We start from the raw sequence: 15117 nt of genomic DNA, 5'->3' as shown, positions 1-15117 counted from the left end.
CAAATAAAACAGAAAGGCGATTATAAATTTGATAAATTCACCTTCAACGAGTTCAGGCTGTGAAATTGGCACGCGAATGCCGACTTTGCTCGGTGAAAGCACCAAGGTTCTAACGCGACCTTGCGCACTCGTATGTTTTATTTTTTTTTTGCTGGGACTTCTCTTTAGGCTTACAGTATGTATGTATATTAGGAAGCATACCCAAAGTACGTGTGGCGTTTTTAGTAGTACATATATGGCAAGACCCCCCCCCCCCTCCCCCCTCCTGTCCCTGTAGTTTTCACGTAGTATTTATAAATACATACAACATACATACATACAATCACGCCTGTATCCCATGAAGGGGTAGGCAGAGCACATGAAACTACTCAAGTTTCAGTGTCATTCTTGGCAAATAAGGGATTGACAGAAAACGAAACTGTGACATTGCAGTGACAGGTTGCCAGCCTCTCGCCTACGCCACAATTTAACCCATATCCCACAGTCGCCTTCTTCGACACCCACGGGAAGAAAGGGGGTGGTGAAATTCTTAACCCGTCACCACACGGTATTTATAAATGAAGTTGTAAAACAATTTTTGGAGAAAGTTGTCAATAAATTTATTATTTGATTTTAATGACGAGTGTTTGTCATATTTTTTTCCGGCTTTTAAACAATGATTTTCATCCCATTACCTTCATCATCATCACCAGCTTATATATGCGTCCCACTGCTGCCACGGCTGGGCCAATATTCCACAGGTTACGTGACAAGAAATTAGACCCCCCCCCTCCCCCTCTGTGACCAAGCGTAGTATTTTGACAACCCTACCCCTTCCTATTTTCATTTCCACATTACGAAGTTTCACTTCTTCCGCGCGAAGGGACTCCACGCACTATTTTTTTTATTCATCAGCACAAACACAGAAAATTAATAATAAAATTAAATAATACAAGAAACATAGGATTAGGGCGGTCACATCTTAAATGCTGGCGACTTCTAGCGCTGATCTTCCGATGCGACCATGTGATCAAACAATCATGACAGATATTCAATTCAATTCAATTATTTATTCTTCTTTATGTGCCATCTCCGTCCAGGGGATCGGCGACCATATGTCCATATGTCTCTCCATTTTCATGCGAATCAGTTTGTCTATGCTCTTCACTTTTAACGAGTCTCTTATATTCTTACTCCATGATATGCGCCTTCTACCACGGCCACGCTTCCCTTCAATTTTTCCTTCAATAATTTCAATAGGTTATTGTTTCTATAGATATGTCCGAAATAAGCTGCCTTTATTTTCTTTATTGTTGATACGATTTCTAGGTCTACAGACAGATCTAGGTCAGGTTAGGTCTAGGTGACAGATATTACAGATAACATAAAAAAGTAAATTTTCTGAAAGATTGAATGAGAAAAACTTTGGAAGGAAAATCGATTTGTCTAAAAATGTATGCAAAAATTAAAGTTGATTATAATTATCATGATGAATGATAAGACTTTATCTTAGAAGAATCAAGGGCAGAACACTACCTTTTATCAGGAAATTGTTAGCAAGTCTTGCAATGCTTTTGCGTTTCATGTTTCATGCGCGTATAAGTGTGTGTGTAATTCTCCGATTGTTTTCGATAAACAATCGCGCCCTTATCTAAAAATACGCCAATTAAGTGGGTGTGTCTTAGTTGCGTAAGTTAGACGTATGCTCCTGGCATCTTGACAAGTCTTCTAACTGGTGATCTTCCGTGACGGCCGTTTATCTCGGCTATATTTGGAACAATGCACGTGATTGTGGAAAACACCTTCGTACTTTACAGTTATACAATTTACACATGGATTGAAAAGCATTGAAACTGTTATTCCATCTGTAAAGATTAAAGAAGGAGCTATAATTATATTGGTGTGTTGTGTATAATCTACCGTTAAACCACTTTTCAATATTAGTACAATTACAAGACAAACGGCGTTCGTCTCGCCTTCTGAAAACAATTGCGTGAAAAATGGGAAGTTGAAATTTCGTACAGGGTATTTCCTACTGCCAATTCTGTCGAATGAAATTGCAAGACTATTCTTTCATTGAATGATCTTTCAATAACACACAGTTTCAGAATAGTGTCCTTTCATCCAACTATTTTAGGCGCATTTGCTTTAAAGATTTCGGTATCTCCAATTGGTTTTTAATGCAATACCTAGTTCTCAGAAAAAATTATAGTTTCATCATTAGATTTATTAGCACTTTGGTAGTATTTACTTCCACAAGTCTACTACTAGACTGCTACCACACAGTTCAAACACGTAACAAAGTAAACACTGCGGTCTACCTCATAACCTCAGCATCGTTTACCAAACTGTCATCCTTCGGAACTCGTCTTACGTACTCAAACGCACGCACTCCATACAGATTAACCACCATACCTTTCACTCAAACCATTCTAAACTAAACTTTGTGTCAATTACTCTACGGCTTTCACGAATAGGTACGCTTCCTTTGTCTTTGGATGGCCAAAGACAAAGTTTTTCTGACAAAGGGGTGATCAAAATAAGACTACATGTCAATGACATAAAAGCTACGAGAAATTCGTTGGCCATTTCTCCGGGGGCGTGGCATGACCTTGTGGCGTCACGGACATGCGCTTCTGACGTCAGAAATTTTTAGAGATGAGGTGATGAGGCCAATGTAATGTTTTAAAATTGGATGTCCATTTAAAGTTTTTGCCAATCATTTTGTCATGTGGTAAACTTGGAGTACTTTCGTTTAAAATTAAGGATTTAGCTATTAACGTGGTTCATTGAAAATAAGTTTTTTTGCCACGCTGGACAACTGTTAATGGATCGACAAAAATTGCATCGAGCGTAGGCTGCTGGTTGGCTATTTCTGTTTTTGCATGCTAGAGCTACCATGGATCTTGACTATTCTCTAGTGAATACAAAGTGGTATTCACTAAAAGTCGCCGTCAATAGAACTTGTGAACAATGTAAACAAACCTTGTAGTTAAAATGTATTTAATTTCCATTCTAAGTCATCAGATACTGGCTAAATCCACGTGTTATTTAATCAATTCATATCACATTATGATCCTCAACCTTTAAAATAATAAAATTGTGCTAAAATATTGATATTTTATATAATGGTTTGTTTACATTGTTGACAATTTCTATTGACAGCGATTTTACCACTGGCTCTAGCCTCTGAATTCCTGTATGCTTAAATTGTGGAAGACAAATGCGTCTTTTATCTTATTTGCTTTTGATCCAAATACCTATGCCTATAAAATTACTAAGATTTTTCCTTTCCATTCAGCAACAAGTCAATATTTAAATACTAAAGAAGAAATATTCCGTCCCTAAAATTCCTATTTACAACCTGTTTATATCCTAACACTTGGCAGTGACTTCCCTATCCCATTCAGAAGGGCCCGATTATACAATTGTGCTATTTTAAGACCAATCTCGGCGCGAACGCGTGACACGGGCAGTTCGTGAAATTGAAATTTATGGACCGTTTGTGTGGGATGTCCGCGTTGTAAAGGTCGAAAACATTTGCAAAGGAAGTAATGTTCTGTTTATCTCATGTTTCTTATCTGTTACCTGTATTTTATCACATAGGAGACAAATGAGCAGACGGATTGCCTGATGGTGATGGCAAGTGTTTACCATTAAGTCTGTCATTAATCTTTTTCCTTGACAGTAACATTGACTATTAGAGTTGCTTGCTAGCAACAGTAGCACGTAGCAACATGCTGAGATGGAGCCATTTTGTGGCATTTATTTATTTCTACATTTTTAATGTCAATACTATTTTTAGTCCATGTTTTAAAGTATTTAATCTACTAATCAGGTGCCTTTATGTCATCAGGGACTAAATATTTAAGGAGCAAATTTGGCCAGTGGGTACATGCAGATTATGGGACACCGGACAATGTTACATTAATCATACATCATACGTTTAACAGTAAATTGAATAAGTTCAGTGAAAGTACGAGGACCAAGTGGACGGAGTCCAGATTTGATACTTTTGACTTCTCACATTGAACTCTTGTCAAAAAGTCCTTTAAACGTTACATTTGGCGCCCAAGGTTCAATCGAGTTACCAAGGTTAGCAATCTTCCAATTGATAAAGCTATAAACGGCAATTGCTTGCGCTCGACGGATATTCGCACTTAGTTCCGCGTGTTTTAGCTAAAATCCTTCTGAGAATCCTGCGGATTTCAAATCAACACTAATAATAATATGTACATTTTCAATTTATTTATTCTCTATTGCATGTACTCTCAAAGAACGCCACTTAACTCATAAATGCACGAAAGATACTTTCCTCACCTTAAGGTACTTCTTATTTTCCGTCATGCCTCCTATAACCCTGACGGTTACAGCTGAGATTCCAGAAACTGAGGTTTCTATCGAAAAGTCTGCAGGTTTTTACTTTCTAAATCTCACTTTTGATAATTCTTAGGAATTTACTTACATTTATGCTTTATTTCCTGAAAGCAGTTTAATCTTTTAAGTGCGAGATAAGACAATAATCTTCCTTATACACGTAAATTGCTAAAAGTACTTACATAATGCAATTCACAAGATCATTGCTTAAGTTTTAAAGTAAAAGACCTTCCTTCGCGTGCGACTGATCTATTTTTAGAAACTTAAAATTCACTGATATCTGTAGTTGACTGGTTTTATGATATTATGAAAATAAAACATGTCTAACTAGCACGATATCTGAAGTTTCAACATGTAAACAAAATGAAAGATATACATAGTGTAATAGGACATGTGAAGTCGCTCGAATTTAGTAAAAAGCAAGTTATAGAATGTACTTGTGGTAGGTCCAACCGTTTTATAACTAGGAACAGCTTTAATGAAAGTATACATGCACATACATCATAAACACGTGTGTATTCCCAAAAGGAGTGATCAGAGCACATGAAACTGCTCAAGTCTGAGCAAACCTATAATACCAGTAGGGGTTGAAAGAATATGAAATATGTTAATGAAAGCAACTTAATTTAACTTTATTGAGTCATAGAGTCTGTTCGGAAAGAAGTATTGGAGTGGAATGTATTGGACCTCATACATTTCACAACTCTTCTCTTTCCGAACAGACAGAAACTTATTAAAATGCCTGCGAGTATTTTAGACTTCAGAGGTGATAGAATCGAACGTTGCGTTGATGCCTAGATGTTTACTTGTCTATCTCCCAGCCTACAGTCATACCAGACAAAATTGGCACAACTTAACAAAATGGGCGATCAAAACAAACAAACGACGACGTGACAACCCCCCCACGTCCTGATGTGTCATTGTGCCAATTGGCCATTTTCTAAATTGCAATTGACGCGTTGCGAATCTGCCGGCTTAGCCGAAGTGAGAACTGACGCTACGTGGCGTATGAAACGCAGGCTGGCTCTGTCACGCCACTACAGAAGACAGGGAGAACTAGCTGCAATTGTGGCAATGGGTAGGTACCCTGGGGTGACGCCTACGGCTTTGATTATCAGATGAGAGCTATGTTCCCGTTATTAGCAAATTGGGGTCCGGATCTTTCGATGGACTGACGTGTTTTTACGATGTTGATCATGCGTGTGATGGATGAACTGATCCATTTTGATGATCATGATAAAGCCACATCAAAGAACTGACACCATGTATTTTTTTTTAATACCACGTCGGTGGCAAACACGTATACCCCTGCCTGATGGAAAGCGGTCACCGTAACCTCGCCTGCAACTCAAGGGGTGTCATATGCGCGTTGCCAACCCATTAGAAACTTGTACACTCCTTGTTTGAAGAACCCCCATACTGTAGTTCATCGGGAATACCTCGGCAGCTCATTCCACAGCCGGAGCGTTCGCGGGATGAAATTCCTCTGAAACCGCACGATGCGCGACCATTTAGGTTGCAAGCTGTGTGGATGAGCTTAATAGCTTTTACCCATTTTCGGGATACAAGCGTGAGTTTATGTATGTATAAAATACATGAACATATGCGTCCGAAATTGCTTTACAAATCTTAATAGATGCAAAAACATCTGATGATTTGATTAATTGTGGACATCTCGTACTACTGGCGTGTGATCAAGACTGTCACTCCCATGTCTTTCACTATTAATGTGGGAGCTGTTGACATCAAACAGTATTAAAATAGATACTTAACAATAGAGATGGGCTGAATATTCGGTAAATATTCGGTATTCGGCATATTCGGCAAGTTTTTCAATGTTCGTATTCGGCCGAATAATTCGGTTGCATTGCCGAATATTTACCGAATAAACAAAGTAAATAACTAATGAAGATCTTACGTATTCCACTGGATAATAAGCTCCTATTTTAGTAGCTTTTTAAGGAACTGCTAAAAAGAAAGAAACCTGTGTCAAAATATAAATACAATTGTTTTGTAAAAAAGTTCAAAAACCGTAGTTTAAGAGTTGAAAAGAGCTCAGAGTCGTTTTAACTAAGTTTAAGTTATCCTCTAAATGATAAAAACATAGTTGTGGTAACATATGTAACCATTATCAATCATTTAATAGTTTAAATTAACATCCCCTTTAAAAATATGGCGTAACCGAATATTCGGCCGAATGTTCGGTTCGGTAAGAGCTGAACCGAATGTTCGGCCGAATATTCGTATTCGGCAAAGTCCATATTCGGCCCATCTCTACTTAACAATGTTTTTTGCATTCCTATTAAAATAATTTAGTGTCAAAAAATTATAATTCTGAAAAAATCCCGATATGTACCGATTTTCATGAAACATGGCTAAGAACACTCCCGACTAATTCAGCTTTCAAGCAAAAAGAAATTTAATCTAATCGGTTCATCCCTTCGGGAGCTACGATTGCCACAGACAGACACACACACAAACATTCAGACAGACACGTCAAACTTAATAACACCCCGTCGTTTTTGCGTTGGTGGTTAAAAATTCGAGCCACAAATCTATATCAAAAGTGACACTTAACGCCATCTACAAGTATAATCGAAAGCTACAAGACATTTCTTTTGTGGCGCCATCTGTGTGTAGTGTATACGCGTTCTTAGGCGGTCGCATTTTTAACCCCCGACGTAAAAACGACGGGGTGTTATAAGTTTGAGATGTCTGTCTGTCTGTCTGTTTGTCTGTCTGTCTGTGGCATCGTAGCTCCCGAACGGATGAACCGATTTAGATTTAGTTTTTTTGTCTAAAAGCTGAGTTAGTCAGGAGTGTTCTTAGCCATGTTTCATGAAAATCGGTCTACTATGTCGCGGTCGGGGGTTTTTTCAAAATTTTAATTTTGTGCTTAGGTTATGTATGATCTTCTTATATTTAATCTATGATGTCATCAAGTTTTTGTCGTCATATTGACGCCCATTCTTACTCGTGTTTTGTTGCACATAATGCAATTTGATATGCACTTGTTGCACATTTGTAGAAAAACATGAACGTATAGAAAAACAACTATTTATTTATAGAACAGTAGGTACTGCAAGCAGAATGTGATACCACAGACCAACCCCTATAGACATCCATTACAAGACGACTCGCGGTCGCCAGCCTTCCTAGTATTTGCACTGATGTAAGCGCGGGCGCTCGCCGTGCCCGATCAGTATCGACCAAGTAACAGACCCGAAAGCAGCGCATGTTTTTCGCACTAAAAAATTGGAAAAGGGTATTTTGATGCCTTAAAGATGTCCACCTGTAGTGTGAAATGGTGTGGAAAGGTAACAAGAAGCTCAAATTTAAAAACAGACGGTATTACATTCCACAAATAAGTCATATTTATAATTTATTCAGAGCCGGCATAGGTCAACTTACATTGGCCACTTACGCGTCAGTAGAGGGACAGTCATACTTCTGTCCCTTTTCATCTGGCGCGACTGCCCGCCGTCCTTGAAACGGCCAATCACAGCGCGCTTAACACATTCCCCGCCCGCTCCTCGCACCCCAAACAGTGGTGACTCGTATCGCGAACAAAATTTACAAAATTGCTACTCTATAGGAGGTTCTCTGTGTGTGATACAGACACGTTTTGCAATTTTTTGTCGACTGTGGTATATTGCTGAGAAGCCTGATGATCATAGCCTGTTACAGATGTAGTGCGAAAAGATTTGCCTTCGTTTTGTTACGGAAACGTACGAACGTGTCATGCTATTTCAGACAGTGTCAGTACAAGGGACCGGCCACATCTAAGAGACGCATGTCCTGAGGTGCGGAACGGACGTCCGTGCCACGCCGCCTGAATGTAATTCAAAAAACGTCTCCTCAGTACATTTTGTATAGGAAGGACGTAAGACGCGCCCCCAGGTGGCGCGGCGCGCGCCACGCCGCCGCCACGCCACCTGGGGGCCCTGGGGCGCGTCTTACGTCCTTCCTATACAAAATGTACTGAGGAGACGTTTTTTGAATTACATTCAGGCGGCGTGGCGGAGACGTCCGTTGCGCGCCGCAAGACACGCGACGCCTAAGTGGGGTGGGTCCCTAAGATGTACTGACATTGACTGAACTAGCATGACAAATACGAACGTTTCCGAAGGAAACCCTTTTCGCACTGCGTCTGTACTAGGTGCAATAGGTTCGATATGATTTATTTATTGACAGTCTCGACATGAACTACCCAAAATAATAACCTAACCACAAAATTAAAATTAAAAAAAAAAACCCCGACATAGTTTACTACATGGCTAAGAACACTCCCGACTAATTCAGCTTTCAAACAAAAAAACTAAATCTAAATCGGTTTATCCGTTCGGGAGCTACAATGCCACAGACAGACACACACACAGACAGACACACACACAGACAGACAGAAAAACAGACAAACAGACAAACGTACAGACAGACAGACAGACACGTCAAACTTATAACACCCCGTCGTTTTTGCGTCGGGGGTTAAAAATGCGACCGCCAAACAAAAAAAACTAAAGCTAAATCGGTTTATCCGTTCGGGAGCTACGATGCCACAGACAGACACACACACAGATAGACAGACAAACAGACAGACACGTCAAACTTATACACCCCGTCGTTTTTGCGTCCGGGGTTAACAAACAACATAACCCCAAAAATATTTTGTCAAGTGACCAACACGTTTTTGCGTTTAAGTTACGTGACGTACCATACGTCCATATTTTTACTGTTTTATAGTTATTTGTTATACAAGGGGGCAAAGTTGTATTTTAACACACGAGAAGTAAAATACATTTGCACCCGAGTGTAACACAAAACTTTTCCCCTCACTATAGCGAGGAAACTACAACGCAAAAAATGCGTTTATCACTGCTTCCAGTTCCACAGGTGGTAAATCATCTTTATTACTAGATTCACCTACTTTTATCAATTTTAAAGCAGTTAATTTGACTTTATTCAAGGTCAAATTACTTTACCCACTAGCTAGTGGATAAAATGCGTTTTTACCCGCTAGTATTAAAGGACAAAACACGTGTTTCCGAGCTAGTGAGGGGAAAAATATTTTATTTACATTGTGCTATTCGCTCAAATTATTTAAATAACAAACAAACTCATTTTGCACTCGATCTAAATATAAAACACACATTCCAATTCGTTTCTGTTCTGTCACTGACTGAGTGAATAAGTGAATGAATGGAATGACAACTGAGTGAGTCGTTGAGTGTAACGACACTGACAAAATATTACGCAGAATGTTACGCGCTGAGTGAGCGGAATTCACGCAAAAGTAACAATGACTGAGTTGCGCGCTGTCAGTTGGGAGTCGCATTAGAACTTTCAATTCAATAATAACCACAAAATTAAAATTTTGAAAAACCCCCGACCGCGTCATAGTGGGCCGATTTTCATGAAACATGGCTAAGAACACTCCCGACTAACTCGGCTTTCAGACAAAAAAAACTAAATCTAAATCGGTTCATACGTTCGGGAGCTACGATGCTACAGACAGATACACAGACAGACAGACAGACAGACGGACAGACAGACAGACAACACGTCAAACTTTATAACCCCGTCATTTTTGCGTCGGGGGTTAAAAAGTCATCGAGGTTTGAGAGCCAGTTTTAGCCCAACTCACCCCAAGTTACGGTATTACATCACAACACTGCCTCGGAGCGTGATCAGACCACGTTATAAAGCAGATAGCCGACGTTGCCACTCTTACGCCATTGTTGGGGACCACGTGTTTTCCCGACAGGTTGCAAAACATAACAGTTAGCGATTTACTGAAATTTTCTCGAGGCAGAGGCGTAGGGCTAGAGCCGGCGTAGCTTTATTTGACATCATATGCGCATTGTAATATGCCTACTTGAAAAACTAATATTCCATTTTCATTTTTTACTAACCTCTCGTCGTATTCAATAATAGGGAACTTAACTGTTCTTAAAATAAAATATTTTATACCATGCACGAAATAAAGCAGCAGATAATTATTAGTAAAACATGGACAGAAGTGATTTTTAAACCGAATTTCTATTTAATAAGTCCGGTAGAAATATATAAAGTAACTGAGTTGACCGTGACGTCACTCAATTCGATTTCATATTAATTCCATATTTGCGAGTCGATCAAATTCGTTTTGACAGTTCTTAAAAAGAAGCTGATTTGACTAGGAGGAAAATAGCCTATTGCTTAAAGAAGTTCCTTTGTGAGAAAAAAAAGTGTTTAAGAAGACTTTGATGTCAATAACTATCCTCCCCTTTTCATTTTGTGGTCGTTAAAACTGAAGTAAAAGCACTAGTTTCAGAATTCAGACACTTAACTTGCATGTACTATCAGCTGCAAAAGTGCATGGAGAAATTATGAATGAATTCATTGATTAATTCGCCATGCGCTTTTGCAGCTGATAGTACGCTTTTAAAATCACTGGTAAAACTCTTAAATGAACTCCTGATTTAGAGTTTGTTCGAAAAGAGAAGAGTTGTGATTGTTGTCAAATGTATGGGATACAATCCATTTTACATTTTGTTAAATCTTTATTAAAATCTTCATTTCATGCCATCAATAGTCTCTTGAAACAAAAATACAAAAGTAAATACATTGTAATAAGAAAAGTTGATCCTGTGATCCAAGCAAATTTTAAATTTATATATGTGTCACCCGTGAATTTAGCAAAATTACAAAATACAGTTCTGTTTGACCTAAATACGCAAATTGGCAAAGGCACGAAAGCAACTCTGTGTTAAAATCGCATAAATTCATTTACAAAGTGCCAATCTCATTATTGCATCAGTGCCTATCATACTCTTGCATTTTACGTATAATGACTGTGTGTGTGTGTGTCTGTGTGATGACTGTGATGTCGTCAACTACCTAAAACTCCCAGGACGAAGGACAAAATAAGAATTTTAAAATGTGAAGAACAAAAATAAATTACACAGCGAAAGTAAGAGTGACCAAGACCTCCAGGGCCCGACGCTGAAATCATACTAGCGATAGCTATACCCAATTAATTGAGAACTTATGGCGCCCTCTGGCCGCCTCTAGTGTAGAATATGTACTATGTAGCATGAATCTTACCCCTAATCCTCTAACTCAAGTGATTCTAGCATCGATTTGAGATGTCTTGGTAGGTGTTACCGGTTATACCCGATATCAAATGTATGTATTCTAGTTATACATTTGCCATTATGTATATATTCTATGCAAATATTGATCTTTGAATCTTCGAGCTAAATTAGTTTGACCTAGGCCAAACTAGTATAGTCCGGTAACACACCACTATCGTAGTATCCAGTTTAAGATTCAAAATGTCAAATCTACAGTCGAACAGAAAAACAGTGATTACACAGTAGAGTCAGTCCCACAGACCAACCCCTATAGACATCCATTACAAGACGACTCGCGGTCGCCAACCTTCCTAGTATTTGCACTGATATAAGCGCGGGCGCTCGCCGTGCCCGATCAGTAGCGACCAAGTAACAGACCCGAAAGCAGCGCGTGTTTTTCGCACTAAAAAATTGGAAAAGGGTATTTTGATGCCTTAAAGATGTCCACCTGTAGTGTGAAATGGTGTGGAAAGGAAAACAAGAAGCTCAAATTTAAAAACAGACGGCATTACATTCCACAAATAAGTCATATTTATAATTTATTCAGAGCCGGCATAGGTCAACTTACATTGGCCACTTACGCGTCAGTAGAGGGACAGTCATACTTCTGTCCCTTTTCATCTGGCGCGACTGCCCGCCGTCCTTGAAACGGCCAATCACAGCACGCTTAACACATTCCCCGCACGCTCCTCGCACCCCAAACACTGGTGACTCGTATCGCGAACAGAATATACAAGATTTCTACTCTATAGGAGGTTCTCTGTGGTCAGTCCAGTCCAACATAAAGATTTTGATGGCCTGTGAAAATTTTATGCTATTTTAAACATCAAACTTCATAAAATTATTATTTAATTAACTCCCTAATAATAAATTTTTAATTAATTTGTAATTGCCTGTGTGGTGACGAGTTAATAATTTCACCGCCCCCTTTCTTCCCGTGGGTATCGTAGAAGGCGACTATGGGATATGGGTTAAATTGTGGCGTAGGCGAGAGGCTGGCAACCTGTCACTGCAATGTCACAGTTTTCTTTCAACCCCTTATTTGCCAAGAGTGGCACTGAAGCTTTAGTAGTTTCATGTGTTCTGCCTACCCCTTTATGGGATACAGGCGTGATTGTATGTATTTTGTATGTTAATTAACTCCTGCAGACGCGGTGCTAACAAAACCGTAGGCAATTTATCTTGGCCTTACTCTAGTATCGTTTCTATTCGCTGGTGGCCTTGCGGTAAGAGCGTGCGACTTTCAATCCGGAGGTCGCGGGTTCGAACCCCGGCTCGTACCAATGAGTTTTTCGAAACTTACGTGCGAAATGTCATTTGATATTTGCCAGAAACCGGACTAATTCCAATAAGGTCTAGTTAACCTTCGGGTTCGAGGGTCAGATGGCGGTCGCTTTCGTAAAAACTTGTGCCTACGCCAAATCTTGGGATTAGTTGTCAAAGCGAACCCCAGGCTCCGAGCCGTGGCAAATGCCGGGATAACGCAAGGATGATGATGATGATGACTCTAGTATCGTTTCTTTCAAATCAGTAGGTATACGAGACGACACTAAAATGTTGTCAACTCATTAATATCTATATTTCTTGTTGGACTGTACGTTTAGGCTAGTAACATATCTGAATCGAGTTTTTGGCAAAGCTCATGTCAATGACAACCTCTTACCCAACACCCAGTTTCTCTGTTTTAATGCTATTGTATTAAATCAGTTCTATTCTTGACCGTCCTCTGGCAAACCTTGAGTATTTCTGAAGCTCGGTCAATGACCATGGATTTGTCATACATACAATTACAATTCATTCAGTTATTTAAATTTATCTTATGCCTTTTCGTATTTATACATTTTCAGTCATGTTTTTTTACACTACTGAATTAATTTCTTCGTCTTTTTCTATTCTTCTTATATTTGACAGTCTATTTATCTTATATTATGTATTTTATCAATGACATCACTAGTGATTTTATTTTTTTTAAGAATCATCGTTTCGACGTTGCTGCTCTTAGGCTTCGGCTGACATTTTCAGCCATTTTCTTTATTTTATCAGTGTGGCTTCAGTATGAACTCTGTTTGAATGTTATGTACTTTTATGTAATTAATGTTATATATTATGAATTATGTACTACAAATATTTCCTTGTGTATAAATTCTGTACAATGTTTACTATCATTTTATTTATATTTATAATTATTTCCTTGTTTGTTTCTTAAAACTACACTAGATGGCAAGCTAATCGTCATCGTGAATGGTTAATAGTGACATCTAGTGATAGTAGTGATAGTAATCATCTACCTTCAATCGTTATTTAATTTTTTTCTTTATGAAATGCTGTATTTTGTTACTAATATGTGGGACATGGGTTAAATTGTGGCGTAGGCGAGAGGCTGGCAACCTGTCACTACAATGTCACAATTTGGATTTCTTTCAACCCCTTTTTGCCAAGAGTGGCGCTGAAACTTAGTTGTTCATGTGCTCTGCCTACCCCTTTATGGGATACAGGCGTGATTGTATGTATGTATGTATGTATATCATACGTTACTAATTTCATATAGTGTTTATAATTTATTTTAACAAGCAAGAACATAGCAAAAACTTTTTATAATGAATTACTTACTTTATTTTATTTTATTTATTTTTATTTTTATTTCTTGGAGATACAACAGAAGTGTGTGTGAAGCGCTGGTGGCCTAGCGGTAAGAGCGTGCGACTTTCGATCCGGAGGTCGCGGGTTCGAACCCCGGCTCGTACCAATGAGTTTTTCGGAACATATGTGCGAAATGTCATTTGATATTTGCCAGTCGCTTTTCGGTGAAGGAAAACATCGTGAGGAAACCGGACTAATTCCAATAAGACCTAGATACCCTTCGGGTTGGAAGGTCAGATGGCAGTCGCTTTCGTAAAACTAGTGCCTACGCCAAATCTTGGAATTAGTTGTCAGAGCGGACCCCAGGCTCCCATGAGCCGTGGCAAATGCCGGGATAACGCAAGGAGGATGATGATGACAACAGAAGTATGTGACAGGATAATAAAGATTACATTAGCAACAATACATCGAGATTTGTTCACGTACTTCCTTAAACGTTCTCACTAAAACATACTTAAGGTAAACGGACTTAACTAAGAGAAAAAAAAAGTTACATGCAAGGCATAAGGTACTAAGCTTACACACATGTATGTGTTTACTTCTGACATGTCTTCTATAACTTGTACCATACGTGTAACAATGGGTCCGGTGATTCTAGCTGACAATTTGCCATTCCGAGCAATCGGATGTTGATTATACCTCTCATGTTCACATTGTAAACCTTATTGAAATGAGTTAAGGTGCACCTATTATCAGTTAAGTACCGTGACACCAACCGACTATAATCTACAATAATACTACAACAAGGTATTTACCTACTTACTCGTATTATTTACGAGTTCAACACATTATTAAGAACAATAACAATATTATACACGTTAAACTTTCGTGAGACATATTCCAATAATTAATTAAAATACGGTTGTACTCACGTTATTATATCGCTATTGCTGCGACATGTTTCGGGTCAATTCGGAGGCCCCTCTTCAGGCATAATAGGAGTTCACGCGACGGTCTGCGGAGTTTAACCGTCGCGTGAACTCCTATATGCCTGAAGAGGGGCCTCCCA

General features: G+C 38.9%; 1 protein-coding gene across 4 annotated transcripts in view; it reads left to right on the top strand.

The window, feature by feature from the left end:
* Positions 1-15117, top strand: part of LOC125237542 (trehalase-like) — a 150348-nt gene that overhangs the window by 63091 nt on the left and 72140 nt on the right. The window lies entirely within an intron of this gene.

The sequence above is a fragment of the Leguminivora glycinivorella genome, chromosome 21 (genome assembly GCF_023078275.1).
Source record: "Leguminivora glycinivorella isolate SPB_JAAS2020 chromosome 21, LegGlyc_1.1, whole genome shotgun sequence".
Taxonomy (NCBI): Eukaryota; Metazoa; Arthropoda; class Insecta; order Lepidoptera; family Tortricidae; genus Leguminivora; species Leguminivora glycinivorella.
The sequence above is the reverse complement of the archived record's forward strand: the minus strand, read 5'-3'. Positions and strand labels throughout refer to the sequence as shown.